The sequence below is a fragment of the Pleurodeles waltl genome, chromosome 4_1 (genome assembly GCF_031143425.1).
Source record: "Pleurodeles waltl isolate 20211129_DDA chromosome 4_1, aPleWal1.hap1.20221129, whole genome shotgun sequence".
NCBI classification, from domain to species: Eukaryota; Metazoa; Chordata; class Amphibia; order Caudata; family Salamandridae; genus Pleurodeles; species Pleurodeles waltl.
In genome coordinates, this window is record NC_090442.1 from 184,982,701 (window position 1) to 185,008,938 (window position 26,238).

At 43.3% G+C, this 26,238-nt stretch overlaps 1 protein-coding gene across 4 annotated transcripts in view; it reads left to right on the top strand.

Annotated features, from left to right (window-relative positions):
• Window positions 1-6,909: 6,909 nt before the first annotated feature.
• Window positions 6,910-26,238, top strand: part of BCL2L14 (BCL2 like 14) — a 105,850-nt gene continuing 86,521 nt past the window's right edge. Inside the window, exon 1 of one of the 4 annotated variants that reach the window (XM_069228014.1) lies at window positions 6,910-7,013. The gene's annotated coding sequence lies outside the window, so the exon portion shown is untranslated. The remainder of the gene's footprint in view (window positions 7,014-26,238) is intronic. The other 3 variants (XM_069228013.1, XM_069228017.1, XM_069228016.1) reach the window with 3 other exon arrangements.

Genomic DNA, 26,238 nt, shown 5'->3' on the forward strand with positions numbered 1-26,238 from the left:
CCGTGGCTGGTGGCGTGAATGTTCTGGTGCATGTCATGTATGAAAGGTGTGTGAATGGACTGTAAAACTGTTGGTGCCTTGACGCGGCTTTACAGCTCACGAGCTGTGAGTCATTGGTTCTGTTTTTTGGCCTTTCAGTTATTAACAGTGCATTTCACTTTTGTGAAATCTCTTGTTAATAAAATTTGATCTACTGAACCATCACTCACACTCGTGCCAAATCCAACCAGTATGTGTGGTACAAATGACAAAACCTGCTCCGCTGTAATCAGGCATCACAGCACACTTGTGACACGCTAGGTGTCTCAGGTGGGACCCCGATGATGAAGCATGCCACCAACTTGGTTGGTGGGTGAGGGGTCTTTTTCACATAACCTAAGTGTGTTTCTTTTCACAATTTTAGTGTTTGGCACATCACGGACGTACGTGGACACATCAAAATGATATATTGCAAAACTACCTGTGTTTGGGGGGGCACCTATGTTTTTGGTCATGGGTGCGGCCTTCATCTAGGGAAACCTACCAAACCCAGACATTTTTTAAAACTAGACACCCCAAGAGGTCCAGGGAGGTGTGGCTTGCGTGGATCCCCCAACATTTTCTTACCCAGACTCCTCTGCAAACCTCAAAATTTGCTTACAAACGCATATTTTCCTGACTTTTCTTAGTAGGATCACCGCTCCAGCACAAAATTCCTACTCCCCAGCGTTCCCCTCAGTCTCCCAAGTAAAATGACACCTAACTTGTGTGGGTCCCCAAAGCAGAGTCAGCCTAAAGATGTATAAAAGAAGAATATGTCCTTATCAACTTACTGTGCTATCCCCTCTATCTCTATAAGTTTTTGGCCTTATTCTGTTGCAGGCACCTGGCCAACCCACACAAGTGAGGTACCATTTTTATCAGGAGACTTGGGGGAACGCTGGGTGGAAGGAAATTTGTGGCTCTTCTCAGATTCCAGAACTCTCTGTCACCGAAATGTGAGGGAAAAGTGTTTTTTAGCCAAATTGTGAGGTTTGCAAAGGATTCTGGGTAACAGAACCTGGTGAGAGCCCCACAAGTCACCCCGTCTTGGATTCCCCTAGGTCTCTAGCTTTCAAAAATGCACAGGTTTGGTGGGTTTACCTAGGTGCCGGCTGAGCTAGAGGCCAAAATCCACAGGTAGGCACTTTGCAAAAAACACCTCTGTTTTCTGTAGAAAAATGTGATGTGTCCACGTTGTGTTTTGGAGCATTTCCTGTTGCGGGCACTATGCCTACCCACACAAGTGAGGTACCATTTTTATCGGGAGACTTGGGGGAACGCCGGGTGGAAGGAAATTTGTGGCTCCTCTCAGATTCCAGAACTCTCTGTCACCGAAATGTGAGGAAAAAGTGTTTTTTAGCCGAATGTTGAGGTTTACAAAGGATTCTGGGTAACAGAACCTGGTGAGAGCCCCACAAGTCACCCCGTCTTAGATTCCCCTAGGTCTCTAGTTTTCAAAAATGCACAGGTTTGGTAGGTTTCCCTAGGTGCCGGCTGAGCTAGTGGCCAAAATCCACAGGTAGGCACTTTGCAAAAAACACCTCAGTTTTCTGTGGAAAAATGTGATGTGTCCACGTTGTGTTTTGGGGCATTTCCTGTCGCGGGCACTAGGCCTACCCACACAAGTGAGATACCATTTTTATCGGGAGACTTTGGGGGACATAGAATAGCAAAACAAGTGTTATTGCCCCTTGTCTTTCTCTACATTTTTTCCTTCCAAATATAAGAGTGTGTAAAAAAGACATCTATTTGAGAAATGCCCTGTAATTCACATGCTAGTATGGGCACCGCAGAATTCAGAGATGTGCAAATAACCACTGCTCCTCAACACCTTATCTTGTGCCCGTTTCGGAAATACAAAGGTTTTCTTGATACCTATTTTTGACTCTTTATATTTCAGCAAATTAATTGCTGTATACCCGGTATAGAATGAAAACCCACTGCAAGGTGCAGCTCATTTATTGGCTCTGGGTGCCTAGGGTTCTTGATGAACCTACAAGCCCTATATATCCCCACAACCAGAAGAGTCTAGACGTAATAGTATATTGCTTTAAAAAAATCTGACACTGCAGGAAAACGTTACAGAGTAAAACGTAGGGAAAAATTGCAGTTTTTTTCACCTCAATTTCAATATTTTTTTATTTCAGTTGTTATTTTCTGCAGGAAACCCTTGTAGGATCTACACAAATTACCCATTGCTGAATTTGGAATTTTGTCTACTTTTCAGAAATGTTTAGGTTTCTGGGATCCAGCATTGGTTTCACACCCATTTCTGTCACTGACTGGAAGGAGGCTAAAAGCACAAAAAAATCGTAAAAACGGGGTATGCCCCAGTAAAATGCCATAATTGTGTTGAAAAATGTGGTTTTCTGATTCAAGTCTGCCTGTTCCTGAAAGCTGATGATTTTAGCACTGCAAACCCTTTGTTGATGCCATTTTCAGGGAAAAAAACACAAGCCTTCTTCTGCAGCTCTTTTTCCCATTTTTTTTTTTTTAAACGAAATTTTCTCTGTATTTTGGCTAATTTCTTGGCCTCCTTCAGGGGAACCCACAAAGTCTGGGTACCTCTGGAATCCCTAGGATGTTGGGAAAAAAAGGATGCAAATTTGGCGGATAAAAAGTTATGAGGGCCTAAGCGAGAACTATTCCAAATAGGCAAAAAAAGGCCTGGCACAGAAGGGTGAAAAGGCCTGGCAGCGAAGGGGTTAATACTCACAATTGCTATCCTGACCTTCACATACGGCCCCCTGATCAACAGCAGCACTGGGCTGCTGTTCACGGGACTCAGCACTCACATTAAAAAGATGTTAAATATTGAGGCAAAAGCCTTTATTTAAAGGTTTAGTGAAGTTAAAGAAAGGAAGTAAGTAGGTTGTCCTGTACCACCCAACTTCAGTAATTTTCAAAGCCATCTTGCAGCAAAAGTGTAAAAATATGATAAGATCTCTTCAAAAAGTGTATTTCATTAACATCAAGAGCCATTTGACCTTACTGTATCAGCTTATGTCAGTGCATTGAAAAGTATAGCCAGTATGGTTTTAGGAAGGGACGAGGTACGCTCGACCAGTGCATCAATCTTGATCTACTGATCGGGAAGTACTAACTATGGGGTGAAATAACTAGGATTACCAAGGCGCTCAGGATTCAAAAGGACCAAAGATCTCAAAGTAAGAGGGAACCTGCACGAGGGTAATCACCCGACCCTCCAAAAGGTTCCAAAGAGAACCTACAACCTAAACACATCAAAGTGCGGTACCCCTCATGTAACAATTAAATGGATTGTAATCTGAATAAAAATCACTTCCCCACAGAAAAAAACAATTCGGAAAGTTGAGATTTAGCCAAAAAAGTCAAAAAACATTAATTGTTGCTCTTGAAAATTACACTTCGGTATGATTACAATTTCCAAAATCACTTTGGACACACAGTGTAACTTGTCCAACAAATTTTATAATTCAAGTCAATTTATAACAATTCATTCATTGTAATACACAATATTTATAACAATTCATTCATTGTAATACACATTTTTCATGCAATTCACGCCACAATTCATTTAAGAATTCGAGCCCGCCAACACGTGTTTCGTCTCAGGACAGTGTTGTCTCTTGTCCCAAACGACTTCTTCAGGGCACTTGACTCTGATAATTCGTTCCCACTTATTTACAAGTCCTACTACTTCCAATTTTCCATCACAACTTTGTATGTGACCTAATCCAATGCGAATCTGGCTCAAACAGGCGATTGTTTGTCAGTAATCGGCACTGAAACACGCAATGTAGTGAATATATACAATGCGTGAGTTCAATAACTCCAGGGCATATCTGAGTGCCTCCGACGGCGTACTCGCAACACGGCGGTCTTACTGTTCTGAACGTCGGCTTTTGATTCCCGTCGGAGGCACTCAGATATGCCCTGGAGTTATTGAACTCACGCATTGTATATATTCACTACATTGCGTGTTTCAGTGCCGATTACTGACAAACAATCGCCTGTTTGAGCCAGATTCGCATTGGATTAGGTCACATACAAAGTTGTGATGGAAAATTGGAAGTAGTAGGACTTGTAAATAAGTGGGAACGAATTATCAGAGTCAAGTGCCCTGAAGAAGTCGTTTGGGACAAGAGACAACACTGTCCTGAGACGAAACACGTGTTGGCGGGCTCGAATTCTTAAATGAATTGTGGCGTGAATTGCATGAAAAATTTGTATTACAATGAATGAATTGTTATAAATATTGTGTATTACAATGAATTAATTGTTATAAATTGACTTGAATTATAAAATTTGTTGGACAAGTTACACTGTGTGTCCAAAGTGATTTTGGAAATTGTAATCATACCGAAGTGTAATTTTCAAGAGCAACAATTAATGTTTTTTGACTTTTTTGGCTAAATCTCAACTTTCCGAATTGTTTTTTTCTGTGGGGAAGTGATTTTTATTCAGATTACAATCCATTTAATTGTTACATGAGGGGTACCGCACTTTGATGTGTACTGATCGGGAAGTATACTGAAGCGAAACCCGGTTCCCTGTATCTTTGTTTTGCTGACCTGAGCAGCGCATTCGATATGGTAGATCATTCCATTTTATGGCCAACTCTGTTAAATTTAGGAGCCCCAGAAGGCATAATCTTTTTCCTCGCTAGGTTATACGAGAAATTTAAAACTAATGTACGTTTTGGAACCAGAGGAGAATGTACTCCAAAAATCTGTGTTACACGAGGAATTAGACAGGGTTGTGTTTTGGCGCCCCTTTTATTTATTAATGGAATTGATGATATTTTAAAAAAGGTTAATGCTGATGCTCCCCAGATCAACGGTGTTCCGGTGCCGGTGTTACTATATGCCGACGACGCTGTTTTACTCTCTCGAACACCTGTCGGATTACAACGACTAATGGATAGTTTTTCCTCCTTTGTTAAAGATAGAAAACTAGTAATTAATAAGGGAAAAACGCATACCATGACCTGCGGAGCTAAAGCTAAAACGTTAAATGCCTTTTTCATAGACGGCGAAAAGGTGCAACAGGTGGATAAATTTTGTTACCTAGGTATTACCTTCTCTAACGACAGGAAATGGAACAATGAATTTAATAACATCCGGAATAAAATGGCAAAAATGCTTATGGTATTTATAGATTTGCTGCAAAAGTTGGGGATCGTCGAACCAGGGATATGCTCAAGATTTACCAAGCTAGATGTGTGACTATTGCTCTGTATGGGGCAGGAGTATGGGGTTATAGCTGTACCTACAACTTACAGTTGGAGGAAAATATGTTTTTAAAAAAGCTCCTGTTTTTGCCCATCTCTGCCTCAACTGAATTAAGCCATCGCGAATTAGCCATTAATTATTTAACTGATCTGATATCACTTAGACCATTGATGATCTGGCGGTCTTTTTGGCTTGGCGATGAGAAGCTACTTAACAGGACTATTGTTGAGGATTGCCTACGTTTGGATAAATATCGAGATATTCCCTGGGTTAAATATGTTGTCTGTTTTTCAGACATTTTTAATCTGAATATTTTAAATAATCCTAGTGCAGCAACCACGATCTCCAAATCAGAAATGAAAAGTATATTCCTAACTTATGCAGAAAGGAAACGAGCAACCATAGCCGGATCATTGTCCTCCGTCATTTTTTATAATAGATACAATCTAATGGAGGGTTTTCCATCTTACCTAACTATGGTGACTAGGAACTCACATAAATTTGTGCTAACCAGACTAAGATTTGGGATGGCACATTGTTTAGTAGCCCATCCAAACATTAAGAAACACCCGATTGGGCCATGTAGGTGCGATAATGTATCTACACAGAGCACTGTGCACCTTCTTCTGTTCTGTAAACTGTATACATGTTTTCGTATAGTATTTTTGAAACCTCTGTTTGTTAAATACGGAACACGTACGGTTAAACATGCCATGGCTTTAATTTTTAATCTGCAATCGGCAGATATTTGTTTTTACACTGCCACCTTTTTAAATCAGTGCATCAATTCCAGGAAAAGTATGAGTTTTTAATGTATTTTATATTCATTTTATATATTTATGAATGATCATATGTATTACTCAATGAGCCATTAACTATAATTAATAACTGTTAGTTTTAATTGCAACGTCTTTGTAAATACGTACTGTTGTCTTTTTTTTTTCTTCTTTGTTCATGCTTTTATGGTCATTTGTATGTGCCGAATAAAGCTTTATGAATTGAATTGAAAAGTATTTTTAAGTGATAGTTTTCAAACATGAATTTAGACACATTCATTCCTCGCCCCCCACAGACTGACAACAATGCCAATAGTGAACTAAGAGGCAAGTCAGTTGTTATGTGCACTCGTAGGGTGGCCTGGGTTCCTATTCTGCATGAACAACATTATAGTTTAATAAATCAAACACAGGAGGAGGTTTTGTATCACGCACATCCCGTAACCATGTACTTCGAGGTCCCTTTGTATATGATAATAATAGAAAAAGGAGAGAAAGCTACATAAAACAATTGCCAAGGATCACACAATTTGGTAAAATGGAAACTAGGAGTAATCCCAGGTGTTCTGGGTTAACGTTGTGCAATTCAACTACCAGATGTTTGGGCTTCGCTTCCCCTATTCCCACCTTACCCCAAACTCCTCCCCATCGCAGAGTAAACTTTCTGGCCCTTGGGAAAAAGTTTGCAAGTATCCGTGAATTAAAGCTGCCACAACACTGCTGATGCATTCGCCGCCGCGACTGCGTCTCCTTCTGCAACGAGGGAAACTCCCGGCGGCTCTCCCCAAACGAACAGATTAACCACGAGCGAGCAGTAAAGCGGGTATCTGTATCCCTGCCGGTCGCATAGGACAGAGTGACGCGGCGAAGTTTCTTAGCCCCGCCCCTCCAGGGGCTACGTCTCCCCGCCCCTCCCTCGCGGGGCACTTTTGCAACTTTCAGCGTCACTTCTCACTGACAGTTTCTAGGAAGTGGAAGGCGCCTTTACGTTTCCCTCCTGCAGGTAAAACGCTGAAAATGGATTTAAAATCTGCCGCTTTCAATCTTTCTTTTAAGGAGCTTCGTTCGGCGCCGAGATGGGGGCGAGCATCATCCCGTTTCATTAAACACGGCAAATAGGGTTTTGTTTTAATTTTTCACATAGAAAGGTTTGGGGCTGGCCGGCGCAGGTGTTTCACGTGCCCTTCAGACAGACTTCCAGGCAGTCCCCTCGACCTCATACTTGGTGTTGTTTGTATTTGAAAATGCGGCTTTTCACTTCAGGGGCTGTTGTGTGTAGCGCCACAACTTGTCTGCGGTATTTCGGGTGTAGGTAGTTCGCCCATTTTCTCTCTTTAACCTCAGTGCTTGATGGTAATTGTGGTTCCGTGTACAACATGGGGGCGGCGTAACAAAGTATCTGAATGCCAGAAAACCTGACCGTTGTGGACTTTAGACTCCCTGATGCAACGTAGCCTTTTTTTGACTATTTTCAAGCTTCGAAGCACATATAAATGAGGTATTTATTCCCTTTTATAGTCCATACCTTAGTTTCTTCAAGGAAGCATACATGCCAAGCTTCAGAAGTCCATGTGCGAGGAGCTAGCCCTGGCGTTTTCCTTGCACTCTGGCGTCTGGAACTTGTTAAACCCATGCATGCCAACCCTCCCGATTCAGGCGGGAAACAGCCGATTTCGAGGGTAGTTGCCCGCCTCCCGGTTCCTGCGTGAAGAAATCCGATAAAGATTGCCAATTGTGATCTGCTGGACACAAGGCAAAAGGTGAAATGTTGATGCCTGGCAGGAACGCTCCTAACCTCCTCCCCCCCCCCCCCACACTCTAAGAATTACTTAGGACATTATAGGTTAACAGTTTGTAATTAGTTGAGGTTGGAGATCAGAGCGCGACAAGCCTCAACACTTTATTTTTGACAGTTTTCCATAGCGCATGCAAAAACAGAGTTCACGATGTTACCCAATTTTATTAAACTACCAAATATAAAATGCTGATTGTCTCTCACCTTACATGCCAAAGACCCGCTTTAGGCAGATTGCCTCTGCTTCGCTATAAAGTCAATCGGGGGGGGGGTCCATTCTCCCAACTTTTTTTTTAAAACATTCCACTTGCATCTTCTAAAATGTTGTCATGTATGTAAACTGGCTTCAAGTGGATCGTGGCCGCCAGGTCTCAGCTCTGCTAGTAATTAAAACGGACATTGAAACGGGTCCCTATCAGGTCCTATATTCATGTCGTTTACTAGAAACAACACTGATCCAGTTTCTGAACTGTGATTGTAAAACATGTCAATCTTATCCACGTCAGCGAGTTAGTTTCTGTTTGTCGTTCACGTTTTACTGACTTTTGCGTTCCCTAGTAATGTTATCTATTTCCTGGATGTTGTGTTTCCGTATTTTTTCAGTTTAGTCCATTACGCCTTTAAAGCGCATACTTTGAACCGAGGCACCCCCGAGTGTTAAAAATGAGCCACAATCGGGAGCTACTGAGTTGAAGCTGAAAGCGGTGCACACGTCTTACAGTGGTTGTCAGTGGATCCTAATTGTGTTCTGAACACATGATCATTCAATGCTTGGCCTCTCTGTCGAGCGCACAGAGCAATGGTCACATTTTCAGTCACAATTGTGATTCTGAAATGTGTATGAAGGCGGTTCACGGTTGTGAAAATATTGAAAAGTTAAAGAAAGCCCAGTGCTTACAGGTGAGTGGGTGATGTGTGTTTAGAGGGTGGTGAAGTGAAAGATGCAGTAAGTGAATTCAGGAGAGAGTGAGGGAAAAAACGATCCAAGAGGAAAGAGATGATGGACGAGATATGCGGATGGACGAGATGTGTAGAGAAACAGTGCCTACGCCTCTATCACAGAGTGAGCACAACAGGAGTGATTGTCTCTCTTAAGACAGCTACCCCTTCAACAGCCCTCAATAATGTTTAATTCAGTCTCTTAATTTCAGAATTGAAACATTTTCATTACACTTTCAAAATTATTCACAACAAAATAATTGTTGCTTATTTATCTAAATAAGTGAACAACCATTGACAAAGCCAATAGTCCTGGTTGGTTAGGTGTATGTCAGCTGTTTGCTATATATCTAGATGCAATAACAGAAAGCTCAGTGGAACCAAAATGCCAGTCAGGACACCTGCTACAATAATCACAGGAATGTAATCTACGTGTTTAAGCCGTTCCCTTAATTACGCAGGCCAGGCCCGTTTATAGACCCTCCTGCACCACACTTTTTCATCCCACTGAAAGCCCTGGTTGTAATCCCCATAATTCATGTTTACCACGTGGCCATTACCACGCAGTTAAGTTCCATGAGAGCTTTCTATGGCACTTCACAGCACTGAACTTTACCACACAGGTAAGTGTTTTTTTTTGTGTTCATTGCATTAAATAACAAAATTAAAGGAATATGTTTTTAGGGGTGGGCAGCGGTATGGGGTAGTAGGATTTCAGAGGGGTGCAGATGAATAATTAGGATAGCTAATCTATGGATTATATATATTACCCAGTGGCGGTCACCGTTGGGTAGTTATAGTTAGGACCGTGTTTCCATAGGAAAAGCATTTTTTGTTTTCCTAACAACTTTGGCACCGTTTGAATGTTTAGAAAACTGTACAAAAGAAACGTTTTTCCCCCCAGCTCCTGGAAAGTTTTGGGGTCATCCGTCGAGCTGAAAAAAAAGTGGAGGTGCCAGAACGGGTTTTCCCCATTCATTTTTCCATAGGAATTTTAGAGACGGCTACAGCCCAAACGTCCGTGCGGCTTTACACCCAATTTGGCACAAAACTGGATTTGGGTCCATAAAAAGTGCTTTTTGTGATTTGGTGTGAATCCATTCAGTAGCTTTTGGGCAATTAAGGCTCAAAAACTTTGTCTATATTATGCCGCGGAGGCTCAGCGGACACGAAAGATCTCATGCTGAGATATGACTGGCTGCCACCACAACAATAAGGATGTGGCAGCCGGCTTAAGACTCTGGACTAAGTCCTGAGTCCTACAAAAAAGTTGAAAGAAAGACATAAGGGAGCACAGTAGGGTTACCCTGAACCCCTAAAGTGGGGGGGAGGAGCAGTGGTGGACCTTCACCTGCTGTGAACTTGCAGAGGATCTGTGGATCCGCAGCAAAATATATATATATTTTTAAAAAGCACTACTATTGAGAGAGAAAAATCTGGGGTTGGCCAGAGCCTGGGGGCTGCAAAACATTCTTTAGGGGAGGTAGGCATGTAGCTCCCTCCCTGAGCCTCTTGGAGGCCCGGGGGACCCAATCCCCTGGGAGTCATGAATAGTAAGGTGAGGGGGGTCCATGCCCCCTTTCCCTGAAGCTCTGTAGGATCCATGAAAGGCAGACCCCCGTCGCGCTCTTACGGTTCACAGATCACATTCCGGGCCATTGTGACTCTGCCTTTCATCATCTGTGCTCAATAAAGGTCTTTATAGTTACCGTAGAGGGCACATTGATTCCAGAACTGTGTCTACACGAGGCACCTATACCTGAGGTCAGGGCAGAGAAGATGGGCACTGAGGGGACACCCCCCGCTAGAGTCACAACTCTATTTTAAACTAGTGAGGGTAATGCTTATGCAGAGTTCATTTGTCCAGATTCCCAAAACATTTTTGCATTTGCATAACATACATTGTCTGTGTAAGCCGCATGCAAATGGACATGTTCTAAGGTTGAGGTAAGGAACAGAGTTAAAGGTATGGCAGACGACAGAAGCAGGCACTGCGCTTGTGTCCGTCCCACTTCTGTCAGACCCTGGCGCCTGACTCCTGCAGAAAAAATGTTCCAAGCACACAATTGTGCTCCATACACGCATCTCCACTGCGCTAACCACGGGCACATCCAAAACTTGTTACAAATCTCCTCATAGGCCTGTTCATAGCAAATAGCTCCCACGGACACATGGTTTTGGCATGAGGGTAATTGTGTGTTTGTGGTCTGTTTTGCCCAAGTCACCCTCATTCCTTGGTGCCATGTCTTATCGTGTTTGTTTTTCTGTTTCCTTCTTTTAGCCATGCTGCTGTACAAACATGGCTAAAAAACATTTACAAAGGCAATCGCTCTCTCGTCGGTGAAACCGATTGGCTTTGCCATTGCTTGATTTAACTGTATCCATGACAGTTGCCAGTTTATGTGAAGCTGAATAGGCCTGTGTTGTTTAAGATGCAAACCTAAGGATACAGGTTTGATCAGTAGGAAAGGTCATATCAGATTTCATAGGTTTTGACTGTTTAGTATGAAATGCTATGACAAAGCCAGTAGGCTTGACGTACTTATAGTGAAACGTATTAATTAATGGTAATAGGCTTTTGAAGGTAGATTGTTATTACACTGTGCTAAAGCCTGCAGGCATGTATAATGAGTACCCTAATATGCAGGGGATTTGTTGTTAGTGACCCAAACCCAACTGAACACACTGTAGGGTGAGAAGATGTGCACTGCAATAATCTGTATGTCTGTTGGTTGGTTGTGGGAAGGGTTACATTCAGTGCAGCAGGTCTGAGATGCACTGATTTATGGTGACAGCCAATGATAACAACTATAGACCTGTCTAGTGCACTGGGGAACGCTGTGCCACAAGCCTTGGATCTGGTTGGTTTGTTTTGAAAAGGTGTGATAAAAGCAGGAAACCTAACTTTTTTGATAAAAGCATTTTTTTAAAGCCAATTAGGATTTCAACAATGAATGAACAGTTGTCAGGCTGTAGACAGGTATTTTGTTACATGTGTGCTCACAGATTACCAAAGTAGGCAAGGGTTTCAGCTATGGTCACCCACTCTGGCAAACCTTGGAAGATTTTCACTGTGATGATTCTAGTTAGGACCTATTCAGCAAGGTTGTATATTATTTTGCCAACTACATTTGTGTACCTATTTGTATAACTTGATGGTTGCCAGCTTATGCACACTTCAGTAGGCTTGTGCTGTATGTACTATAAAGCCAATAGGGCTTATTGGTTCCTTGGGTGTGATCTGTTAATAATTAAGTTATAGCAAAGCAAGAAGGCCTGACTTTTTTTTTTTTTGTTTGTTTTTAAACAATAAACATGTGTTAAGGGTATTAGGCTGTTAAGGGTGGATTTTTATTACACTGTACTAAAGCCTGAAGGTGGGTATATTGTTATATGGAATCTAGCGGACTACAGTAGTAGGCAAGGGCTTTAGTGTTGGTGACCCACCCGAACAAACCATGAGGTTAGAATATTTGCTCTATGGCAGCCCTTAATAAGCTCTATTAGGAAGGATTTTAGATTGTGATGACAACTCTAGATTTGTACGTATTTTATTAATGTACACGTGAAGGCTGTCTTGTGTGAAAGCATACACCTACCACAATAGGTCTGGGTTGGTTATGGTGACAATGCAATGATAAGTGTTATAGACCTGATTGTTCATTATGAGATGTCACAATAAAGACAGTGAGCCTCACATGTGTTTAAAAACATATGTTAAAGTCAATAGACGTTTAAGGGTGGATTGTTGTAACTTTTTATAAGAAAGCCTACAGATAGGTGTCTTGTTACATGGCATCTAATAGATCACTGAAGGAGGCAAGGGTTTTGGTGTTGGTTACCCCTCTCTGACAAACCATGTTTATAGAAAATTTGCACTGTGAGAATCCTTTTAAAGCCCTCTGATGGGAGATCATATTTTGTTTTGCCAACTGTAATTTAGTATACATCTGTAATGTGATGACTCTGTGCCACATGTTTGCCTTGTGGGAAAGCGTAAGCTCACTACTATAGGCCTGGGTTGGTTATAGTGATAAGTCATTACTACTAGCTATAGGCCTCAGTGATTCACTAGAAAAAGGTGTTTCAGATACTGTAGCTTTGATCTGCTTATTACTAAAAATTATGACAAAGACAGAATGCCTGATTTTATTTACTATGTAGCACATCTGTCAAAGCCAACAGGCTTTTCAGGTTGGATTGTTTTTGCCCTATGTTAAAGTCTGCAGTCCAGTACTTTGTGACACAAAATCTAATAGCTTACTACTGTAGGGAAAGGTTCTGGTGTTGGCTATCTCTCTGACAAACCCTAGGAGGTTTAATTCTTGCTAGAATCTCTTTGGAAACCCTGACATGCTTAGCTGTTTGTCAGGATCTTGTAATAAAAAATCATTAAATATCTATATAGATGCATAGAGGGCTTTTGGTTCAGCCTTCTGCCATTGGTCTGTCTGTATGTCATTTGCACTTTGCGTCCATCCATGGCAGAGTAGTGCACCAGGTAACGCTCCTGTCCGTATCCTTCATTGGCTCTCTTGCCCTGTAAAAATTGGCCTTTTCTTATCACATGTGGACACCCACCTGAAAATACGTGTGATTCAGTGTTGGAGCAGGTTGGCCAGCTCTTTATTTTTCAATTTTCTCTCTTTTTTTTTTTTTTTTGTATTTTTTATTTTTTTAATTCCCTATTCATTTTTTTGCTTCTCATTTTAATTTTTATTTAGCGGATACTACAGATGTCCCGGCAGTGCTAACGGGTCGCTTGCTTGATGCTCATTTCATCTGCAGTGTGCTGTATCCCACGAGGCTTCTTTCTCTAAAACCGGCAACAATTATGAAAAGCATTTGAATATAGGGTATCATTGTTTTACCATTCTAAGATGACCATCACATTTATTCCGAATGTGGCAACCATGCTGTAACTTTGTAACAACACTGGAGTTGGTACAATACCTCTGCATCGTACACCGGCGACTGTGGTTAGTTGCGTATTGCAAGCATGTGCAGAATGTGGTTAGAGGCAGCATGTTTTTGTTTCTCAATATGTATTCTTTTAATTTATCTTGCTTAAGTTGAGTTTGTGTTTTTATTGTGGTCGTGTCAGAAGGCAAATGCAAGAATGAGTCGATGGATGGATTGATGCATGAGTGAAAAAGTGCATGTATGTTGTGTTTTTTTTTTTTTTGTTGCCTAAACCCATCAGTGACTAAAAGGCACTTTCACTCATAAATCAGACCTACTAACATTGCCAATACTTTTAAGAGTTGTAGGCTAATTAGATGGATTGATAAACTTGAAAGAATATGTAAAAAGAAAGCCCCTGACTAGGAAACCAGCGTCGCAGTCACAGGGTTTTCTCTCGTAACCTCATTGATAACTCTTGATGTTTTCTTTCCATTTTGGTACTTGGATTCCTACGTTTGTAGCTCTGTGTGTTGCAGTTAGTCAAACCGATTTATTGCCAACAGTATACATAGTGTGCTTTGAATCCTCCCCTTTCAAACACTGGCTTTTTCAGCCCACCCTTTCCAGCAATTGGCTAGAGACTTTACCAATCACACTCGATCTGGTGAAGTATTTCTCGCTTATTTAAATCTGTTGGCTGTGGCCTTTCACATCCTCTTAAGTGCTTGCATCATGAGTGCTATAGCCCTCTGTGCGGGCTGCTTCAGTATGTCTCATTCTGTGTTAACACTGCATGCATTAGCACAGCATTTCCCAAACTGGGTCGTGAGCCAATGTTTGTTGTTATTGTGGCTCAAGAAACCTGCGCAGTAAATAAGGATGCCTTTAAATTCTGTGGTTCATCTTATCACATTTTCCAGGCTATATGTTCTGACAAATTGCTGCTTATTTTTTTTAACATGATTTGTGTTTATTTTGTCTTAGTCTAACTGCAAAGTGAGAACAGTTTTTTTTAAGTGACGTATGTGACAATCTTGCTGAATTACAGAGTGTGAAAGGGAAGACTGTAAAATGATTTTTGCAACTCACAACAACATGTAAGTACCTGTAAATTGATTGTCTACATTCAGCAGTTAGGGAAGGAAAAATTACACACTTTTTTAAAAATAGTTTTGAACTGTACTGGGAACAGATTTTAACCCCTTAGCTACTAGGCATCTTCCCTCCCAGTGCTGAGCCATGTTTTTGGCTATTTAGGGGTAGTTTGCGCTTAGGCCACCGTAACTTTTTGTCCACATAAAATATCCATGCCAAATTTGCGTCCTTTTTTCCCCAATGTTCTGGGGATTTTAAAGGTATCCAGAGTTTGTGGGTTCCCCTGGAGGACGCCAAGAAATTAACCAAAATACAGCTAAAGAAAGTTTTTCCTCAAACGGGGAAAAGGGTGCTGCAGAAGAAAGCATGTGTCCCCCCACCCCCCCACCTCAAATGGCAATAACACAGTGTTTGAGGTGCAAAAATTACCATTTTCTCAGCTTTCAAGAACAGGCAAACTTGGATCAGAAAACCTCTTTTTTTTTTTTTTTTTAACACAGTTTTGGCATTTTACTGGGACTTAACCCATTTGTACTTTTTTTTGTTTTGTGTGCTTTCACTCTCCTTCCAGTTAGAGACCGAAACAGGTGTGAAACCAATGGTGGATCCCTGACAGCTCAACATTTCTGAAAAGTAGACAAAATTCTGAATTGAGCAAGGGGTCATTTGTGTAGATCCTTCAAGATTTTTCTACAGAAAGTAACAGTTGAAATTAAAAAAAATATTGAAGCTGAGTTGAAAAAAAAACAGCCTTTCTGACTGGTTTCTTCCGTATCTCTTTCCAACTTTGAAAGATTTTTTTTAAAGCAATATACTGTTATGTTTGTTGGACCCTCCTGGTTGCGGGGTTGTACTTGTAGGTTCATTAAGAACCCGAGCGACTCAGAGGCAAGAAACGAGCTGCACCTTGCAATGGGTTTTCATTGTATACAGCAATTCATTTGGTAAACTATAAATAACGAAAAATAGGTATCATGGAAACCCTTTTGTTGACGAAATGGGCACAAGATAGGGAGTTTAGAAACGGTGGTTAGTTGCACATCTCTGAATTCAGGTGTCCCCATACTAGTATGTGAATTACAGGACATTTCTCAAAATGACTTCTTTCTTACACACTAGCTACATTTTTGCCTTCCAAATGTAAGATAATTGGCAGTTCTTCTATTCTGTGTTTCCCCCAAGTCTCCCGATAAAAATGGTACTTCATTTGTGTCGATAGGCCTAGGGCCCTTGACCGGAAACTCCCCAAAAAGCAACATGGACACATCACATTTTTCGATTGAAGAAGGATGTGTTTTTTGCAAAGTGCCTAGCTGTGAATTTTGGGCTGTAGCTCAGCCGGCACCTAGGGAAACCTACCAAACATATACATCTATTGTAAGTAGACACCTAGGGGAATCCAGGATGGGTTGACTTGTGGGGCCCTCCCTGGGTTCTCTTTCCTCAAATTACGGTGCTGCAAAGTTCTGGAATCTGAGGGGAGCCACAAACTTCCTTCCACCCAGCATTCCCTGAAGTCCCCGATAAAAATGGTACCTCACTTGTGTGGGTAGGCCTAGTGCCCGTGACAGGAATGGATCACACAACAGACAATGTTAGTCCTTACATGAGGTCAACTGTTGACGCTGGGATCATTCCTGACACAGGCATTAGGCACAGGCCCTTAAGTGAGGTAGCGTTTTTATCAGGACAGGTGGGGAAACACTGGGTGGTAGGAATTCTGTGGATCCAGCATATTCCTGTAGTTTGTGTAACAGAAATGGAAGAAAACATAGTTTTTATTCAACATTTCACATTTGCAGGGCATTCTGGGTAAGTAACTTTTGGAAAATAGACACAAGCCACACCTCTGTGGACTCCCCCGAGAGTCTAGTTTCCAGAAATGTCTGGGTTTGGTAGGTTTCCCCATATGGCCGCCGAGCCCAGGACCGAAAACTCAGATGCCCGCATTACAAAACCAGGTCGTTTTGCGATAGATAATTTTGATGTCTTCACAATATGATGTGGGCAGTGGAATTTGGGGCTGAAGTAAATTGGGGAGCTCCCAAGAGAGCACTTTGTCTGTGCTTGCCACCACATGCACCTGATCTCTGGGTTGGATTAACCCCCAATCGCCCCGCTGTACAGGCTGTACTTGTGAAGGGACAGCACGACTGCCCTCATCACCTCCCTCAGAATCACTGGAGTTGTCGGATGGGACTTCTACTGAAAAATCACTCTGAGTCTGCTCCATTGTCCTATCCCTGAGATGCTGTCCCAGCATCTCCTGTCTCAGAGACGCCATCTCTGCCAAACTGTCCCTCTAAAACACTAGACTACGTAGACAGTCACAAAATTGTCTGTGTGCTGTGTGCAACAATAAAGGTCAGTCACCTTACCTTTGCGTGTTCCCTCAATCAGCAGGTTCTCTGAAGACACTGAAATAAACAAAAAATACACTATTACTTCACCTTGCCACATACTCATCGTCACAGTCTTTAGCGCCTGTGGCACCCAGCTCGACAATCATTTTTAGTGCTGCCATGACCTCCTTCTCGGAATCCCTCACTACCACCCAGCCAAAGTGACCTTCATCTTTCCATAGCCCCCCTCGCATATATATATATATATATATATATATATATATATATATATATATTTCTTCTTCTTCTTCTTCTTCCCGATCGCAGCCCCCAGGGAAACCACACATCTTGCCCTGCTCACGGGTGGCCCCTGTCATTTACAAAAGTTTTTTAAACTTATTTTTAACCCCTGGGAGGCACAATCGCACCCCCCTCCCCCCCCAAAAAAAATAGGTGTAAACTTACTTATTTAAAAAAAATTGTTTTCTGAGTGCCCAAGCCCTGTGTCCCCAATCCCCCTTCCAAGGGTAATCCCTGGTGTCAAGTGGGGTTTCCTGGCCATGAATCTCCCCTTTCAAACAAGGCCTTCCGGAAAGGTGGAGTGCCCTTTTGGGCCCATTTTCCCCACCGGAGCAGAAAGCGGCCTTACCTGCTGCTGCCTGCTCTGGTGGGGAAAACAAACGGTTACGTCACTGGGGGGCTGACTGGAACCCTATTTCTACACATTTTCAATTGTGTGCTGTATAGTTTTATCAATAAAACTGTATGTCTGTGCAAAGTTAGTGACCATTTCAAGGGGAGTGTTCTGTCTGTAAATTACAATGAGCTACGCCCGACAGCGAATGAGGTCTCGGTGATGAACCTGCTAAACTAAACCGGTGGCGTGCGCATTCCAAGCTAAGTATTAAAGTATCAGACCCCCGCCCCCCCTCTCGACCAGGCCTCTTGCATACCAGTGGTAGCACCAAACAAAGCCCACATCACATCAGCATAGGGTTACCAGACGTCCCGAATTTCCCCGGACTGTCCCGGTTTTTAGAGGACTGTCCTGGTGTCCCAACGCTTCTCTGAATTTTAAACAAATGTCCTGGTTTTCGGGACAAAGGTCAGATCATTGAATACATGTCCCTGTTTTTGGGACAAAGGTCAGATCATTTAGGGAAGCATAAGTAAAGTATGAAATATTTAAAGTAATTTATCTGTTACTGTCAGGCAACACAGTCCTGTGTTTGCTCCCAGCAGAGAGATGGAGTGGGGAGCAGAGAGAGGTGAGTGGGGGCGGGTTGGGTGTGCAGGGTCGGAGGTCAAACCATAGCTAATTATATATTTGGAGTCTTGTAAATGTGTGAGTGTATATGTGCGTGATATATATGTATATATATATATATATAGATATAATCACGCACATATTCACAAAGCTACGCAAAAAGAAACGGGACAGACCTGAAATAAAAGTGAAAGTAAAGTCTTTAGTCCTTCTTTTATGTCTGACCTGTCCCGGTTTTTTCTCCTCAAAATCTGGTCACCCCACATCAGCAGTGGGCACCATCACCTGTGGGTGAGGAGGGTGGTGCGCGCGGCGGTCCAGCTCCGTGACCTTTTGTCTTTCAGAGTGAGCGCGCGCAGTGGTGGCGGCGTCCCTCGTGGAGTCCGTGTAAAAGGGCAAGGGGTCGTGACTCACTCGAAGTACAGTAGTATCGGTAGCCCTGGGGCTCTAGTCGTGAACCGTACCTACCACAGCTACAACCCAGGAACCAATGGGTGAGAACGCTACTAGCTCGTTGCACTCCATCCGAGGGGCTCTCGCCCACCATACTGCACCGTATGTGGATACTGCAGCAGCCAGTGAACAGTAAATGCGTACACTGCAGTCTAGTAGTGGTACAAACACACTACGCTACCCTGTGCCCTTCACTTTAGGGACAGTAACCGGCCGAACTGCTTTCTCGAAATACTAATCCTGGTGCCACGCATACGGTTCATCGCACCTAGTACACTTTTTTTTCCCCTTCACATGTTTACACAGGGACCCCGGGAGCTGAACTGACTTGCCCAGAATCACACGGTTGTTGGTCGAGTGCCAGAGCCGGAATTGGATCGCTACACGAGGCCAGCCTTCCAGCTACATGACTATCTCCTCCGTAAACATTATAAAGCGTCGTTCAAGACTCGTTGCTCCGTTTGTACCACAGCACAGACTGGGCAGACTCCCGCCCACGAGGGCCTGCAGTTACCAGAGGACTAGAAAGAAGATGGGCCATAGCAGCTCCATAGCAATATTTCATGTTAAGCTAGAGCACTGTGCAGCCTGCGCCACACTCGTAAAAAATGCATACAATTCATGTTAACAATGTTTTTTTTGTTTTTTGTTTTTTTTAGTCATTTACACTTTTGAACTTGTTCCAGTCCAGCAGGCCCGGTTCTAGCGGGTGGGCCAGGTGGGTTAGGCCCACCCAAACATGACCTTTGGCCCTCCCAGTAACAGCAAAGGAGGCCACAGAGAAAGTACCTGTTGAGTGCTTCCTCCATGTGCCAATGTGACTTTTTGCTTAACTTTTGATAACTTTAATTATCAGTCAGGAGTCAATGAGAAAACTCTAGAATACATTTTATAGTGCATTGTTTTAATAATAGCTGTTTTACTTGTGTACTGATAGGGAGAAAAATACCACCATTATATATATATATATGATTTTCCCTATTTTTCTACTCTGAGACAAAACTCTGGGCATGCTTGTGAAAAGAAACCAGTCCAGTAGTACGCAGTATTCATAAAAGAGCGCTTGCACGATGACATGGGCTGTATCCTACCCCTTGCGCTTCAGCAGAGGTACTTTGGATTTTATTGTACGTTGGCATAACGTGTTCCAGCAATTTCTTACAAGGCCATGTCCGTGGGCTTGATTTGTGCTTGTTCTAGTAAGCACCACCACCTTGATGCAAAACGTTTATGAATGTATTTGTTTTGTAGAGAGACTGGACAAATTCAAAGGGATATGAAGGTTGGCTTTGGTGATTTCGCCAACTGGCTGTCATATCCTCCCTTCTGTTATCACTTTACCCAGTTTCTCTTAGTAGCTACTGGTACCTTAGAGCAGAGGTCTTCAAACTGGGGGGCGGGCCCCCCTAAGGGTGCCTCAAGTGAGTCTGGGGCGGGGGGGGGGGGGCACAATACTCTAGCCAAAAGAAACATTATACAGATAACAGGCCTTTGGTTTAAGCAGAAGCATGTTACTGCATTTTTAAAAAGGTAACAGTACTTAACTGCAATGTTTAAATTGATCTAGACATATTTAAAGATTGCCATCTATATAAAATAATTCAGAAAAATTCTGAGGAGGGCCCCAATGATTTTTATTTTTCAACTGGGGAGGGGGCATGACATTAAAAAGTTTGGAGACCACTGCCTTAGAGGCTCTTCTGCGCTGATCTTACCTGTAAGATTTTTTTTTTTAAAAGGCACTTGTACCACTTGACGTTCAAAGCCTGAACCTCTGAATTGACTATTTTTTTATTTTTTTGTTTCTTCTGGAGAGAGTTAAATCAGCAGAGCTCTTCTTGTGGTTGGCCTGAAGCTTCAGAACCAACCTGCTTTCATTGGTTTGGCCTGAAGCCTACCAGAAACCTGCTTCTTTTGGCTGGCTTGGAGCAAAGTGGTCCGTCTCCTTCTATGGACTTTTGGCAGTCTGTCTGCTTTTAGCACCTTGCCTGGTGACTAGCCACCTATGTGCCTCAGGAGCGTAGCAGACCACCCTCCTACTAGTGACTGTCATGGAGGTAAGCACCCCACCTAATTTTATAGACTAGTTTTAAACTTGGCACTCGCTTTTGTAATGCATATGCTGCAGCTTGGCAGCCCACCTGCTTCTAATGAGAAGGCTAAAGCTTGGTGGTCCACTTGATTCCATGCTGGTGTGGAGCTTGGAATAGATGGGAGGGTGCTTAGCGGACCTCTTGCCAATAATGCGTAACCTGGAGCTTATAAGTCAGCCTACTTCAACTTTGTTTTCCTAAAGCCTAGCAGTCCCCCTGCTTCCATAGGCTGGAATGAAGCCTAGCAACCACCTGCCTCCATTGGCTGACCTGAAGCCTAGCAGCCAAACTGATTCTATTGGCTGGCCTGAAGTGTGACAGCCTTTTTCCTTCAATGGATGCCTGGCAGTCCACTTGCTTCTAGTATCTGGCCTGGGGCATGGCAGTCCATCTGCGTCTATTGGCTGGTCTGGGGCGTGGCAGTCCATCTGCGTCTATTGGCTGGTCTGGGGCGTGGCAGTCCATCTGCGTCTATTGGCTGGTCTGGGGCGTGGCAGTCCATCTGCGTCTATTGGCTGGTCTGGGGCGTGGCAGTCCATCTGCGTCTATTGGCTGGTCTGGGGCGTGGCAGTCCATCTGCGTCTATTGGCTGGTCTGGGGCGTGGCAGTCCATCTGCTTCTATTGGCTGGTCTGGGGCGTGGCAGTCCATCTGCGTCTATTGGCTGGTCTGGGGCGTGGCAGTCCATCTGCGTCTCTTGGCTGGTCTGGGGCGTGGCAGTCCATCTGCGTCTCTTGGCTGGTCTGGGGCGTGGCAGTCCATCTGCGTCTATTGGCTGGTCTGGGGCGTGGCAGTCCATCTGCGTCTATTGGCTGGTCTGGGGCGTGGCAGTCCATCTGCGTCTATTGGCTGGTCTGGGGCGTGGCAGTCCATCTGTGTATATTGGCTGGTCTGGGGCGTGGCAGTCCATCTGCGTCTATTGGCTGGTCTGGGGCGTGGCAGTCCATCTGCGTCTATTGGCTGGTCTGGGGCGTGGCAGTCCATCTGCGTCTATTGGCTGGTCTGGCGAGTGGCAGTCCATCTGCGTCTATTGGCTGGTCTGGCGAGTGGCAGTCCATCTGCGTCTATTGGCTGGTCTGGCGAGTGGCAGTCCATCTGCGTCTATTGGCTGGTCTGGGGCGTGGCAGTCCATCTGCGTCTATTGGCTGGTCTGGGGCGTGGCAGTTCATCTGCTTCTGATAGATGGCTTGGGAAGTGGCAGTCTACATGCTTCTAGGCTGGGGTACTAGAGCTTAGCATTCCATCTCATTCCTAATTGGTGCTTGTCAATTCACCTGCTTCTAAATTGACGTGCTGGAGATTAGCTTTAGTTCTGGTGGTGCCCCGTGTGTGTGTTTTTTTTTATATATATATATATATATATATATATATATATATATATATATATATTTTTTTTTTTGGAGCCTTCCCCCATGACTCCATCATGGATTCTCTCACTACCACCCTCTAACAGTGTCCCTCACCCTCCCAGAGCCGCTCTCTCACATGAAATCCATTTCTTGTATAGCGCTACTCATACCAGTGGAGGGTATCACAGCACTTCACATCTCACACACATTATACAGACACAGTGAATGGTGCATGTGTAAATTAGACTATAGGAAATGTTACATAAGGCAATGAAGATCACAAGGTGTAGGAATCATGTCATATTAAGTCTGGAGAAGCACAAACTCAGGATTTGAAACGTACACCACACTTTTGAGCTGGCTTTTCTCATAAAAGTGTATTTCTACTCAAACTAATCCTTTTTAGTAACGTTAGGAAAGTGAGAGTGGGTGGAGGGGGAACATAGCGTTCTAACCTATACAATGCAATTTGCACGCAGCTCTTTGACAGTTAATAGGTCACTGTGCTGTATTAGAATGGTAATTTATGATCTGCAAATAGCAATAGGATCTCTGTGAGAAAATCAGTAACCCACTAGGCCATCCACATAAAATACAGGTCTGTGAGCTGCATGGTACACGTTCTTTGCAACAGGCATATTAACCCACTGCACTACTTTATGAGCTGAAACTGCCATTAGACAAAACAAAATCTCTCCCCAGCAGGAACTGTAATCACTAGGGTTATCTTGACATGTTTATTGTTGCCTTCAAAGCTTCTGAACACAAAAGGAGCTCTGCAGCAGGTGCTTTTAAATCCATAAATTATTCTTAAACACTGTACCCCGCCCAGCTCAGTGCCAGGTGTGGCTGCCCAGGTCGCACCACCCTATAGCTGGCCATGCTCGGCTGGCACTGTGCCTATAAAGACTCACTAGGTATTTGTTGGTTGACCTGCTTCTAGGCTAGCGTAGAGCTTGGCAGGACATCTGCTTCTAATGGATGGATGGATGGGTGGATGGGTGGGAACCTAATGGTCCACCTGCCTCTAATGGCAAACCTGCCTGCAGCTTAGCAGTGTACCTGCTTCTGCCTGGATTTCCTGAAGCGTAGGAGCCCGCTTGTATCTCATGGCTGGCCTGAAGCTTAGCAGACCTTCTATTTGCTGGCCAGGAGCTTATCTAACCACCTGCTTTTGTTGGGTGGCCCAGAGCTTAGCTGTCCAGGCTGACTGGCATAGAGCTCGGTTGTCCACCTGCTTCTAGCAGCTGATCTCGTGCATAGCCATCATCTACCTACAATGGCAGGAAAAGAAGATAGGCCCTCCTCCTTTATAATGGATGTCTTGAAGCTTAGCAGTCCACTTGCTTTTGGTAGCTGACCTAGAGCTAAGTTTCCCCTGCAGTTACATCTTCTCTGACACTTCCTGTCAAAAATCAGAAAAATGTATTGCATCACAATGGCGCTGCCATATTTCCCAGCACACTAGGCTACATCTCAGTCTGGCTTCAGGTTTGGCCACAGCACACAGGCAGCTGTGGCTGTGATGTAGTTTAACCTCCATCGAATATTAGGTGTCACATGCAGCTCCACTGATCCCATCTGTGGGGTCCGATTCCTCGGATCCTCTGATCCTTTTGGAAGGTGCTGAGGCTGTGGAGCGTTTGGTGATGCCTTGAAATGGCCCTCAGCATTTCTGTTGGAGTGAAGCAGGTAAAAGCTTTCTGATGCGCCTTTTTTCTGTCCTGATCCTGGCCCGGTTTCCTTCCTTTCTGTTTTTTTCTGCGTTCTGTCGTTGAGTATGGTAGAGGGTGTTAGATTGGCTTGATTCCCATCATGCACATATGAGATGCCACCTTATGTCTGTGCTTAGGGTTGTTATACCACCAGATTAGCCTTCAGGGCCTGGTAGTTCAGGAGTAGAAGGGACAGTTCCAGGAACCATAGCTGCAGTGATCGGCTTGGGTGACACCAACGAGAAGCTCAGTCAGATGGCCGTATTCTTGGCAGAAGAATTAGTTGAAAGTGACGTGAAGGAGAGTTGGGCTTGGCATGTTTGCTGGTTGGCGAGCGGGATGTTACATAGTAAGACGGCTTGTGTGATTAGGGTTCTTGTACCCCTTCAGTGTTCCAGGGCTTGTGAGCTGGAAGTGTGACTCAGATCAAGGTCCACATGCATTCTGGCTGGAATGGGTTCTAAAGGTAGATAATGCATGGTAAGTCAAATTACCTTGGTGAAGGCCCCAATGTGAACTCTTGGCTCTGTGGAGAGCCACTGGTGGATTCTGAGCATGTGGCAGCACTGCCCAGAACGACGGCCACAGAACATCTTAAAGGAGCAGATGGAATTGGCTTGTTTCTAGGAATTCCAAACTGAGAGGTGTTGAAATCCAGTAAGCAGTCTGCATTTTGGTAATTAATGGAAGGATCTGTTGTGGAGTGCACCGTGCTGGTGTTAGAATCACACTCAAATGGAGAGTAGAGTGTGTGCTGGTTATGGCACATAAAACACAAATTGCTCACACCAAATGATGAATGTATTGTTTTGTTTAACAGTTTTATGTAGCGCCAAGAGCTGAAAGGCGTTTACCAAGAACAGCAGTGAAGCAAAGGTCTAGATGCAACAATCCTAGAACTGGTAATAGCTACACTATATTGATTTATTGAAGGAGTACCAGGGAACTGGGCAATGAAAACTCGGAAAAAGTTCAGAATGGGAGATAATGGGTCGGAGGTGATAGGTTGAAGAAAGGAGGAGGGCAGGCGAGGAGGAGAGAAATTGAGGAGAGAAGGGGACTGAGAGTGGGTAATAGAAGGTGAATTGTCTAGTTAATACTAACATGAAAAATTCCCCATTTTAACTGTGCAGTAAAAAAAATTCCCCAGCAGTGGAAGAATGTAATCGGTGTAACACAGGAGCAGTATTTCGATACAATGTCCTGCTTAAAAATAGTAAAAAACAAAAAACTGCAGCAGTCCGCAGCCAGCAATTAAGTCGCTGATCTACATCTCTGGTCAAGAATGCATAATAACTTGTATTTTTGTGGTGGGGGGACGGGGGAGAGTAAAGGATGGTCTACCATTGCAAACCGTGTTAAAACTTAGTCCCAGTTTTAACAATACCTCGTGGCAATTCTGTGCGAAATATTCCACCCTTACTTAACCTTGTAGACAATTGGCTGATTTTTTTTTTTAAATATTGCTATAAATTCTTACAGCTGTGGAATTATTTTCATGATATATCAAGGGATGTGTCATTGCCTGACATTCGCATATACTTAGGGCTCCAAGTTTTATGTTACTTATGTTTTTTAACATTTCCATCTATATTTATCCATTTATTTTTTTTGCCCATTTTATTGGTATTTTTCAATATTTATTTTGTATTTTCAAAAATAAATAAAACTGTAAAATGGTATATTTCGACATTTAACTGATAAATGTACCCCTTCTCTTTGCTGTCTGAGGTGTGTTAGCAAATTAAGCAGCCAAACTTAAAACACTAGAACCGCAGGTAAATATTAGCATTATACTACAAATATACGTTAACATATGTCTGTGTTTACGGGACTCCTGTTTTTTTTTTTTCTTCTTTTTTTAATACTCCCTATGCTGTCTATCTGCTCAGTTGGTAGTCTGAAAACTGCATGGAAAGTCCCTCACTAGAAGTCCAATTTTCTATATTTTTCAACTTTGAAACATAACTAGAGACAGGAAACAGTGTTTTAGGTCTGTTTTTATCTGGAAGAATGGGAGCCTTGCATTTACTGCATTAGCACCTTGCCAGCAGCACCTATGCATTATCTTCTGCCTACCCTGGGTCTATGGCCCCCTTGGCCACCTCCGATTTCACACACTTACCTTGCTGTGCCTTAAGGTCCACACTGACCGCTATACCACTAAACCCCCACAAACTCGTGCACTTCCCCCACCCACTACTTACCTTTTTTACTCATCCCCGATTGACACTCGCCAAACATTTCAGAAAGAGCCAACTTGTCACAAAGTGAGT